The 10,809-nt window shown below is 49.5% G+C and overlaps 1 pseudogene; it reads right to left on the bottom strand.

The window, feature by feature from the left end:
* Positions 1–5,738: 5,738 nt before the first annotated feature.
* LOC102386891 lies at positions 5,739–10,471 on the bottom strand (annotated as a pseudogene).
* Positions 10,472–10,809: the final 338 nt, after the last annotated feature.

Raw genomic sequence — 10,809 nt, 5'->3', positions numbered from 1 at the left:
GGTGGGGGGGCCCCCAATCTCTGCCCCCCCCGACCCTGCTGGGGATCCCCCACAGGCCAGGAGGTAGGGGGACATCAGGTCCCCCATGGGCTCGGTCTGGGTGGAGGCCTCAGACCAGCCCTGGTTAGCCTTGTCCCCCTGGGCAGAGGCCCTAGCAGCACTCCTCGTAGACCCCATTCAGTAAGCTGCTGTTTGTAGATCTGTCTGGTGTCTTCGCCCTACCCCTACAGGAGTCTCACTCCTGGCCCTTCCTGCCCGCCGGCGCGAACGCCTGTGCAAATGCTGGCGCGCTTTTACAGAGCACGCCTGTTTGCACACACTGTTCACACTGCACGGCTCAGGAGCGCGGCTCCCTACTGGCTCAGGTATATGGGACCCGGGGGGCTTCCCCTCCGGATCCGGCTCAGCTGCGCCGGGTCTGCCCCACTTACCTTCAGGGGATCAGCTGCTGCTGCCCCCGCTGCCGATTCCTCTGCTGCTGCTGCTGCCGCTGCCGCCGCTGCTGCCTTCGGTCAGTCAGTTGGTTAAGGGGCACACGTGCGTGCGGGATACACGTGTGCCTGACTGGCTTTCTTACCTGCATTGCAAGCCAGCCTCTGGCTTCTTTACTATTCCTTCCATCCAGGAAAAGGACACATACCAACTGCAGGTGCTTCCTCAGCCTGACAAAGGGTTTTCAACCCAAAAGATTGCTAAGATATATTTCTCTAACTATTCAGTTGGTCTACTAAAAGATATCAGATTGACCCAAAAAACCTTGTCCACCATGTCTTTAGACCAACACGGCTACAACCTACACCCCTAGCACCTGTCCCTGGTCAACTGACCAGAAGGAAGCAGGGCCTTAGGCACATGTAAGCCCCGGGGCTGGGGCTGGCATGAGGAGTTTTCTGGCAGCTGCTGGAGAAGAAGCTCCTGCAGGAAGAAAAAGAAAGGCTCTGTGACAGTTTGCCTTGCTGAGATGCTAGTGCTACTGTGCTGCTTATCTGTTGTTATTTAAAGTGGTGGACCGGGATGAAGCTGTAAGGGAGGAGACCTCATTGAGGCACACTACCGTGTCATGTAGAGGCTCTAGCACCAGTGAGGGTGCAGTGACAGGGGCATAGATAGCCCAGCCACAATAGAAGGTAGAGTGAGACCTACACTTCATTACAGGGACAATATCAATATACTCTCTGTGAGGCATGGGGTGTGGTAAGGGGTGGTAGGAGCCACACATATAGCCCATAAGGCTTAGGGTGTCCCCTTGAAGCACCTACTTAAAGCAGGTCCCAGCAAGGGGTCCAAGAATCTACAGGGTTTATTGGGGTCCACTAGGACTGTGACTGAGCTGAAGCTCAAGGGCAGTCTCCTTATCTATTATCTTTTCCAAGAAGATGTGGTGGCAGGCAAGAAGAGAATGTGCCTACTGGGCAGATCTGGCAAGGTCACAGGGACTGTGGGTATCACAGACATCTCTAGAGATCCTATTCCATGACAAAGTGCAGTTTCCAAGAAACCCCTGCACCTATGTCTTTGAAATCTGGCAGGCTTCATGGACTCAGAAGGGGATTAGCATCCCTGCTGTTTTCATCCTGCTCTGCCTTAACATACACACATAAAATCACACGTCACGAGTTTGGCTCTGAACAGTTTGAGGTGTGGTTTCCCAGAAACCCCTGCACTTATCTCTTTGAAAGCTGGCAGGATTCATGTCCTAAGTAGGGGCTACCATGCCTGAAGTTTTCATCCCCCTGCGCCTTCAGACTTACACATGTCATGAGTTTGGCTCTGAACACTTTGAGGTGCAGTTTCCCAGAAACCCCTGTGTTAGACCCTGACTCCATGTGGCACCCAATGACTAGGGAGATGACAACCCAAATGCTTATGGATCCTGTTACTCATTAGCCAGAGCAAGCAGGGAGCAAACACTACTTGCACACATTGCTTGCAACAGCTTTATTCAAAATGGAGACAGCTTCGGGCGAGCTCCTTCAGACACCCAGCCTGTGAACATGGGGAGCAGCCCTGAACATTAGTTCTTTTCACCTTTTATACACCTTGGACTATGCTCATTAACATTCACTCCACCCATGTCCCTCCTCGGGTTCCACCCATTTCTCCTCCCATCTCAAGCTCCTCCTCAGTTTATGGTTTACTTCATTAGCATGGAATCACCTATGCATTTCATTCATGTACATGTCTCTCTGCTAAGAGCTCATGTGTAAGACCATGAAATCAAGTACTCTTGGTCAATCACTGGTTCTTTGCTGACTTCAGCACCATCTCCAAGGCCTTGCTTCTGTTTTATCTCCTGATGATAGTTGGTGGGCTGTGTGGCAGAAGGTCACCTTTGTTTCTCCCCCAAAACTCTGCTCTGTGACAATTTGGTTAGGATGGGCCCTGCAGAGGGTACACACCTTACCCTATCTCTTTAGGTAACCTGACCTGGATACATTCCTGAGGGAGGGGGATACCTGCTCCCTCTGCCTACGTGACTGGCATCACGTACCTGGGTGTGTTGCTCATGGGGTCAGGCCAACCCTCAGGATCTGAATATTGCACTGTTAGACAGGAGGGTGTGGTGTACAATTGCACATGCACACACTCAAAAATCAATTAGGTGCATGCACCCACACTAGGCGCATGCACACACTTTAGGTGCATGCACCCCCACCAGGTGTGCACACACACACTACCAATTCAGGCGCATACACATCCAAAATTACAAGCCTAGGCAAATGTACACCTATCACCAATTCAAGCACCTACACACACTATCCAGACCAAAAGAAATTAGACCAATACACATATACGGATCACTAATTCGTATATCATGCACACAGTGACATACATGTATATCAGTTCACATACATACCAGTCACCTACACATACACACAGGTGAGTTCCTAACTTGGGTGTTGTGGTGTATATGTATGCGCTTGGTGTACTTGGGATACCTGGGGGAAGGTTAAGGTAAGAGAGAGAGGGTGAAAGTAGGGGGTGAAAGTCGGGATTAGAACCAGTAGATTAGAGAAAGCTGGGCTGAGGCGCTGAGGCTTGGGGTTACTTTAGGTTACTGCTGGTGGAGACTGAGATGAAAGCTGCTGGTGCTGGGATTAGAACGGCAGACTGGAGGGTAGTTGGGGTAATTTAAGGTTAATTGATGTTAATTGAAAGCAGAAAGCCAGCAGAGAAAAGGAGCAATGCTGGGGAGAAGCCTAGAGGCTGGAGCTGGAGCAAGGAGGCTACAGGGGAGCTGAGAGGTACGTGGGGACAGGAAACTGAGAGTGGGGCTGCAGGGGAAGGAGGTTGGAGAACACAGAGAGAGAGAGTGAAAGAGAAGGCAGAGAAAGACAGGGATTGGGGAGAGGTGGCAGGACGCAAAAAGTGGTGGGAGCGGGGCTGAGAGACTTCAGAAAGCAAAAGGGCTGAGAGTCTGCAGAAGGAGAACAGAAAGGAGGCAAGAAGTGGTGAGAGCAAGGCTGAGAGCCTGCAGAAGAGGGACAGAGAGGAGGCAATAAGTGGTGGGAGTGGGGTTGAGAGCCTGCAGAAAGCAACGGGGCCAAGAGGCTGCAGAAGGGGAACAGAGATGGGACAGTGAGGAGCTGAGAGGTGGCCGGACAGGGGAGACAGAATTGAGAGATCAGAAAAATGGGGGGCTGGAGCCAAGAGGGAGAGAGAGACAGAGACTGGAATTTAAGACGGGGAAAGAACCAGGGCTCAGTAAAACATAACCCAATTTGGGATTACAAATGATAGTGGTTTTATTGGACAGGGGAGATGGTGACACAATATTTTATTGGTTCCTTTGTGCACACACACACAGGCAATGGCAGCAGGGGTTAAACAGGCTTGGTGCAGGGGCTGAAGTCTGGGAGGAGAGGGGGAGTCCAAATTGGAGGAGGAAATATGCAGGTGATAGCTACTTATCCCAGGCTGAAAGTGGGTCCTCGATGGCCATTTGGGGTCTCCTTCAGCTCGGTGTTGTCCAGAGGGGCATCGTTGGCAAGGTCTCTGGGGTGGATAGGTGGTGTGACATGGGGCTGGTATGGTCCAGATGAAAATGGCATTCCCCAAGGAGTCAGTCTTCACTACCCCTTTTTATGGGGCAGACTACTTCTGATCTCCTATGGGGAAGGCCTGTCCAGGCAAGGGCAGTCCTGTTCCAGAGGGTTCCAGGTGTTCTTACTGAGCATGTGCAGCCTTGGCACAATGGTGGTTGCCTCATCTTTTGTTTCTTGAATGTTGAGGGTGTTTCTAATGGCTAGGTCGTTGGTTCAGATATTGATGTTGATGGTTTGGTCATTCAGAGGGAGCTATTTTTAGAACTACTGCCATTATCTCTCAAGCACGCTCATTCATCCCCATTCACCCAGGAACCAAGTTAAATAGGAGGGATAGGTGTAAGTCATAGGTTACACAACCGGGCATGGGGATAAGATGGAGGCTTGACATTACAAGATGGAAACTTGACGTGACTTTCGCTAACTTACATATATAGGTAAAACAGTAATCAGACAATATAAAAGCAGTAAAAAAAAATCAATACAAACATAATAATTATCACTTATAAAACAGTGGACATCTATATCAAAATAGCAAGGCACTTCTTTGCAGAGGGGAGAGAAATAAAATTTACTAACTAAAATAAAATGTTAAAGCTTATCCTACATTTTGGCTTACTTATACTTATCTATAGGGAATAAGAGGAAGAGACAAAGTCAGAAATGGTTGGGGAAGGGGAGGGAATGCGATTTAAAAGAAAAACAAGAAAAACTGGGGGTTTTGCTACAGGTGAGGGGCTTGGGCTCCCTGGTGGGCTAGAGACGCCAGTCTACCCAGCAACCAGGAATGCATTTCAAATTGGTTGGCTAACAGCCAGCAAATGCTGGCCTTCATTGGGTCAAGTAAATGAGGTCATAAAAAGCTATATAAGTTAAGGACTGCCTGGGAGGAGGTAGAAGCAGCCATGAGGAAGACTCAGAGAGAGAGAAGAGCTGGACCATCTGAAACTTGCTCTCTCTCTCAAAACTCATGATCAATGAACTGCCTACCGCCAGAGGGAATCTCCACCTGCCTCTGGATGATACCCAGGAGTAAGCTACCTGAGATCTAATTAGATATATAGCTGGCAGTAACTCAGAGCAAAGAGGGTGGCTGGAGTAGCCTTTGATCGCGCATCTATGGGATTTCTCTGATACTACTCAACTCTGTACCCTATTCCAACCCTATTCCTTGTAACCAAGTTGTTGAAGTAAGTCAAGTACCCTCAAGGGCTACTAGGTCTGTGTTTCCCAGGGGGCACAGTGCCAGAATCAAGCCCACCCCTGGGTGGTGGCATCCCTACCCCCAGGCTAGCAGGTGTGCTCCAGGAAGGTGGTTGGCCAGACGTGAGGCACCCCAAGGGAGGCACTTGGAACCTTTAGTATAATGCTGTGACCAATAATGTCCCCTACCACCAAAGTGGAGAACCATTGCTTCACTTCTTAGCCTATCAACTATTGTTTGAATCTGTCCAACTAGGGGGATCCCTGTGGTAGCAAAACTACCACAAACCATATGTCTCAGGATCCTGCAAGAACCCAAGGCCTCAAGGTATTATGAGCAGTAAAGAAGAGAGTAAGAGGAAAGGAAAGCCATGTTAGTGTCTGGAGGAAGAGTCATGCTTCATTGAATGTGCATATGGAGATGGAGATCTTCAAATATGCCTACTAATGAAACTGGTTTTAATTTTGTTTGGGGGAAAAGAAGTTTAATCAGAAGAACTTTAGAGAATAAATCACTGCTTTCAAGGCCACTTTGACTTCCTTGTTGCACAGACCGTAGATCAGAGGATTCGGTGTAGGAGTCGCAAGTGAGTTCAGGATGGCCACTATCTTGTCCTTATCCAGTGAGTAGCTGGATGTTGGCCAAAAGTAGGTATAGATAATGGCAGAGTAGTATAGGGTGACCACAACAAGATGTGAGGAAAATGTAGAGAAGGCCCTTTGTTTTCCTTCAGAGCTCTGAATTTCAGAATGCTGATAGTGATGAAGCCATAGGACATGCTGGTCATTAGGAAGTTCCCAATGTCTGCAAAGACATCAGCAATGAAGACAATGATTTCATTGAGATAGGTTGAGTTGCAGGACAAAGCCAGCAGAGGTGAGATTTCACAGAAGTGCTGGATGATGTTAGGCCCACAAAAATTTAGTCAAAGCATGGGCAAGGTGTGCACCAAGGAACTGATTGCTCCAACTGCCCAGACAATGGCTACTAATGTAATGCAAACACTCTTGGTCATGGCAGTTACATAGCGCAAGGGATGACAGATGGCCATGTCCCAGTCAAAACCCATGGCTGTAAGGAGCACAAGCTCTGTTCCAGATGACAAACTGAAAGTAAAGAGCTGGGCCATGCAGCCATCGAAGGAGGATGGTTTTCTTACCAAGCATCAGGTTCTGCATCATTTCAGGTAGAAAGCATCATTTTGGGGAGAATGGCAGAAGTGCAAAGACTTTTGATTAGAGCCAAGTTAGCAATGAAGAAGTACATGGGGGTGTGCAAAGGTGGGTGCAAGACAATAGCCAGGATGATCAGGCAATTGCCCTTGATGGCAACAACAAAAAGGCAGAGCACAATTCCAAAGAATAGCCCCTGAAAGTGAGGATGGTCAAAGAGCCCCTGCATGTTCAATTCAGATACTCTGGTATGGTAATTCGATTCCATTTAATAAGTCAATTCTTTTGTAGGAATGAAAATGAACATGTAGATAATTATAAACATCTGACAAGTAGAGCTACTAGGCAGTCTATCAAACTGACAGTGTGGATAGATGGATTAATAGTAACAAAACAACAATGACAACAACAGTGACAACAACAACACAATAATAATAATAATAATAATAATACAGGATGCATACAGGAAGTTCAGCTCAAACCTTTAAGACATTCTAGAGAAATCACACATCTTATTAAAAAACCTAAGCACTACAAATACATGTAAATGTTAGACATTGTAAGTTCTTAAATCTACATTCCTCCAAATGTTGAGGGGAGCAGGAGGAAAATAACGATATGAGATGTTCTCCACTGGAGCAGCATTAGATCATACCATATTCTGGAATATATGACCCTCATCAGGAGTAATGCATTTACGATATGACCTAAAAAGGTGCTCATACACCAACACCTCAAGAATAATGTGCATTCCACTATCTACATAAGCTCCAATGAGCTGAACTATTCTGTAACTATTCATCCCTTAGCAAGGTGTGCAGCCAGATGGGACCATGACATAAGAAGTCACTTCTTTGACTTCTGTGACTTCTTCATAAGAAGTCACCCACTTTTGTTTCCTTTAAGTCACTGGGGTAAATCAGGAATAATTCCTATGAAATGTTCCCCTCATTACAGTTGCATTCATAGGCATCTTTTTAGGTGGCAGGAGAAAGGAAGCCACGGAATTTAATCTTCTTTTTATTTTTTTTTATTTTTTGAAGCCATTACACAATACATCAATGCTTCCATAATTTCATATCTAGCTTTTGCAGGAATACCTAAAGACAGCCTTTCTATGCTATATAGGATCCTGTATCTCCTTCCATTGTCTTCAGAGTTTTACCTCCTAAAGCATTTTATTGCTTTTACTGACTATGATCTTTCCACCACAGTTCATTGAGACAAGCATGTCTCTATTGGGCACATCCACACATGCAGACACGTGCACTTGCAGCAGCTCAAATAGGAGTGGCACAAAGTTTAGCTGGGGCTTTTTGTCTCAGTGCATGTGCCTGGACATGCACTTTGTTGTGGGGTATGTTGTGCCACTTGGGGCAAAATAACTCTGCCCAGCTCCTCCTGGATCTGCAACCAGGGGCAGCTAGAGCCATGTGAGACCAGTTGGGAAGGGAGTGGACCCAGGTCACTGTGGGCATCCTTGGGGAGATCCTGATGGGCTACTCTCTGGTGGACGTCTAGCATACCTGTCACCCTGCCGACCCCCCTGCTTTCCCCTATGTGAGGGTGGAAGAAGAGCAGGCATGCCACTCTTGGTTGGACCACGTTTATATTTCTTTGCCACTCTTTGCCAGGACCCACTCCTCTGGCATCCAGCTGACCCCTTTCAGTGATCACCACCTTGTTTGGGCCCAGGCCACACTAGGGCCTAGGTATCCAGGGTCAGCCTACTGGCTTTTCAATGCCAGTCTGTTGGAGGATGTGGGCTTCAGGGAGGTCTTCCAGGAGTTCTGGCTTGCCTGGCAGGAGCAATGGGAAGCTTTCCCCTCAGCTCAGAGATGGTGGGGTATGGGGAAGATGCACATCTGGCTTTTTTGCCATAGCTACATTCAGGGCATGCCCGGCAGAGGGAGACGGTTCAGGAGCAGCTTGAGTGGGAAGTCCTAGAGCTGGAGAGGTGCCTGACCACCGACCCAACCAACCCATCCCTCTGCAGAGAATGTCGGGAGAGGTAGGAAGAGCTTTGTCCTCTGGACGACCACTGCACCTGTGGTGCATTTGTCTGTCCATGTGTCCAGCTCCTTCGGGAGATGCTCCTCCACTTCTTCTAAGCCCTGGAGTGGAGGCAGGGAGCCAAGAAGTACATCACCTGCCTTCTGGTGGGTGATGGCACCCCCTTCATGGATCCAGGTGAGATGTGCCAGTGCACACAGTCCTTCTAAGAAGAGCTATTCTCCCTGGATCCTACAAATGACCAAACCTGTCAGACCCTGTAAGAGGGACTCTCACAGGTCAGCACAGGCAACCAGGACCATCTGGAGGCTTCTCTCACTCTTGCTGATTTTTCAGCCGCCCTCTGCCTGATGCCTGGCAACAAGGCACTGGGCATTGATGGGCTGACTGTGGAGTTCTACTGGGCCTTCTGAGGAATCCCTGGCCTGGACTTTGCCATGATCTGGGCCAAATTTGAGGGAAGTGGGGAACTACCCCTGTCATGCTGGAGGGCCGTGCTGACCCTCCTGCCAAAGAAAGGGGATCCCCATGACCTAATGAACTGGTATCTTGTGTCCCTCCTCTGCATGGACTACAAGGAGGCAGTGAAGGCCATTTCACTCTTCCTGCAGTCCATGCTGATGGAAGTGATCCATCCCAACCAGGTGTAGACATTTCATCTTTAGCAACCTGTACCTAGTTTGGGACCTCCTAGAAATAGCATGCTGGGAAGGCCTGTCTTTTGCCCTCCTGTCCTTGGACCAGGAGAAGGCATTTGTCAGGGTGGATCATGGGTACTTCATAGGCAAGCTGTGGGCCTTTGGCTTCAGGCCCCACTTTGTGCAGGCTCTCCAGGTTCTGTACACCTCTGCAGAGTGTTTGGTCAAGCTCAGCTGGACCCTGATGGAGCCCATCCTATTTAGGCAAGGCTGCCTGATATCAGGCCACCTGTATGCCTAGACCCTGGAGCCCTTCTTCGTTCTCCTGCGGAGGTGGGTGGGGGGGGTTGATGTTATGACAGCCAGTGGTGTGGATGGTCCTATCACTATATGTTGACAACATACTCGTTGCAGTCCAGAACCCAGGTGACCTGGTGTGGGTTGAGGCCTGCCAGGTGTTATAACCAGCAGCTTCCTATGCCTGGGTCAACTGGGTCAAGAGGTTTGGCCTGATGGTGGGTGATGGGTGGCAGGTGAGTTCACTCCCACTGGCACCCACTCACTGCTCTACCTGGGGGTCTACCTGTCCCCCATGGACCCTACCCCACTGGAGGCAAGGATGGTGGAGTGTCTCCAAGCATGGGAGGGCCTGCTGCAGTGTCTCTCCCTGTGTGGGAGAGCACTGGTGTTGTACTAGGTAGCCCTGTCCATGCTGTGGCACCACTTCCAAACCCTGCCAGCGCCCCCCCAAGGTCCTGGCTTGGGCACTGGAGTTTTTCTGGCCAAAACACCACTGGGTTGCTGTGGAGGCCCTAAGACTCTCCTTGAGGGACGGTGGCCTGGACATCATTTGCCTGCACAGCCAGGTCCTGACATTCCAACTTCAGGCTCTGCAGCCAGTGACTGCTATACGGTGTCACTAGCCATGCAGCATGGGGCCAACTGGGGTGCACCTTACTCTGCTGCTTCCTGGGGCTTCAATATGACTGGCAGATCCTTGGCCTTCAGGGCTTCTCACTGCAGGACCTGTGAGGGCTGCCAGGTTTCTACTATGACCTCTGCCAGGCCTGGAGGCTGGTCTCTGCCTCCAAGTCCCCTATGACACTCTCTCAGAGTGCTGACCTGCTCATCAAGCCTCTCTTCTGGAACCCCCAACTGGAGGTACCGATGGCAGAGGTGCCCCAGTTGCAACAGAGGTTAATCCTGGGTGGTTTCACCCATATTGGAGACCTTCTGATCTATGATAGGTGGGTGTGGGTGGATCCCACTGTGCTAGCTTGACTCATGGGTCTACCCATGACATGTGCAACCTCCCACCTGGTCCAGGAGCTAAAATCTGCCTTACCTCCCAATGCCCTTGCCTTTGTTGACCAGGTCCTGTGTAGTGGCAGTCCCCATGCCCCCTCCCCATCCTTCAGCCCACCAGAGTTTGTCGTGAGGCCTGCACCTTGCCCAGCCTCACAGAGCTGCCTGCTCCACCACATGAGCTGGCTGGAAGACACTAAAGATTATTAAAGAGGAGTATACCTCCTCAGCTCGCAGTTGTAGGGAGGCAGTTAGAAAGGCTAAAGCTACCATGGAGATGAGGATGGCATCCCAAGTTAAGGATAACAAAAAGTTGTTTTTCAGATATGTAGGGAGTAAAAGAAAGACCCAGGGCAGAATAGGACTGCTACTGAATGGGCAAAAGCAATTGGTGACAGACAGGGGGGACAAGGCTGAACTCCTCAATGAGT

This window comes from Alligator sinensis, unplaced genomic scaffold, assembly GCF_000455745.1.
Source record: "Alligator sinensis unplaced genomic scaffold, ASM45574v1 scaffold949_1, whole genome shotgun sequence".
Taxonomy (NCBI): Eukaryota; Metazoa; Chordata; order Crocodylia; family Alligatoridae; genus Alligator; species Alligator sinensis.
This window is presented reverse-complemented; position numbering and strand designations above follow the sequence as displayed.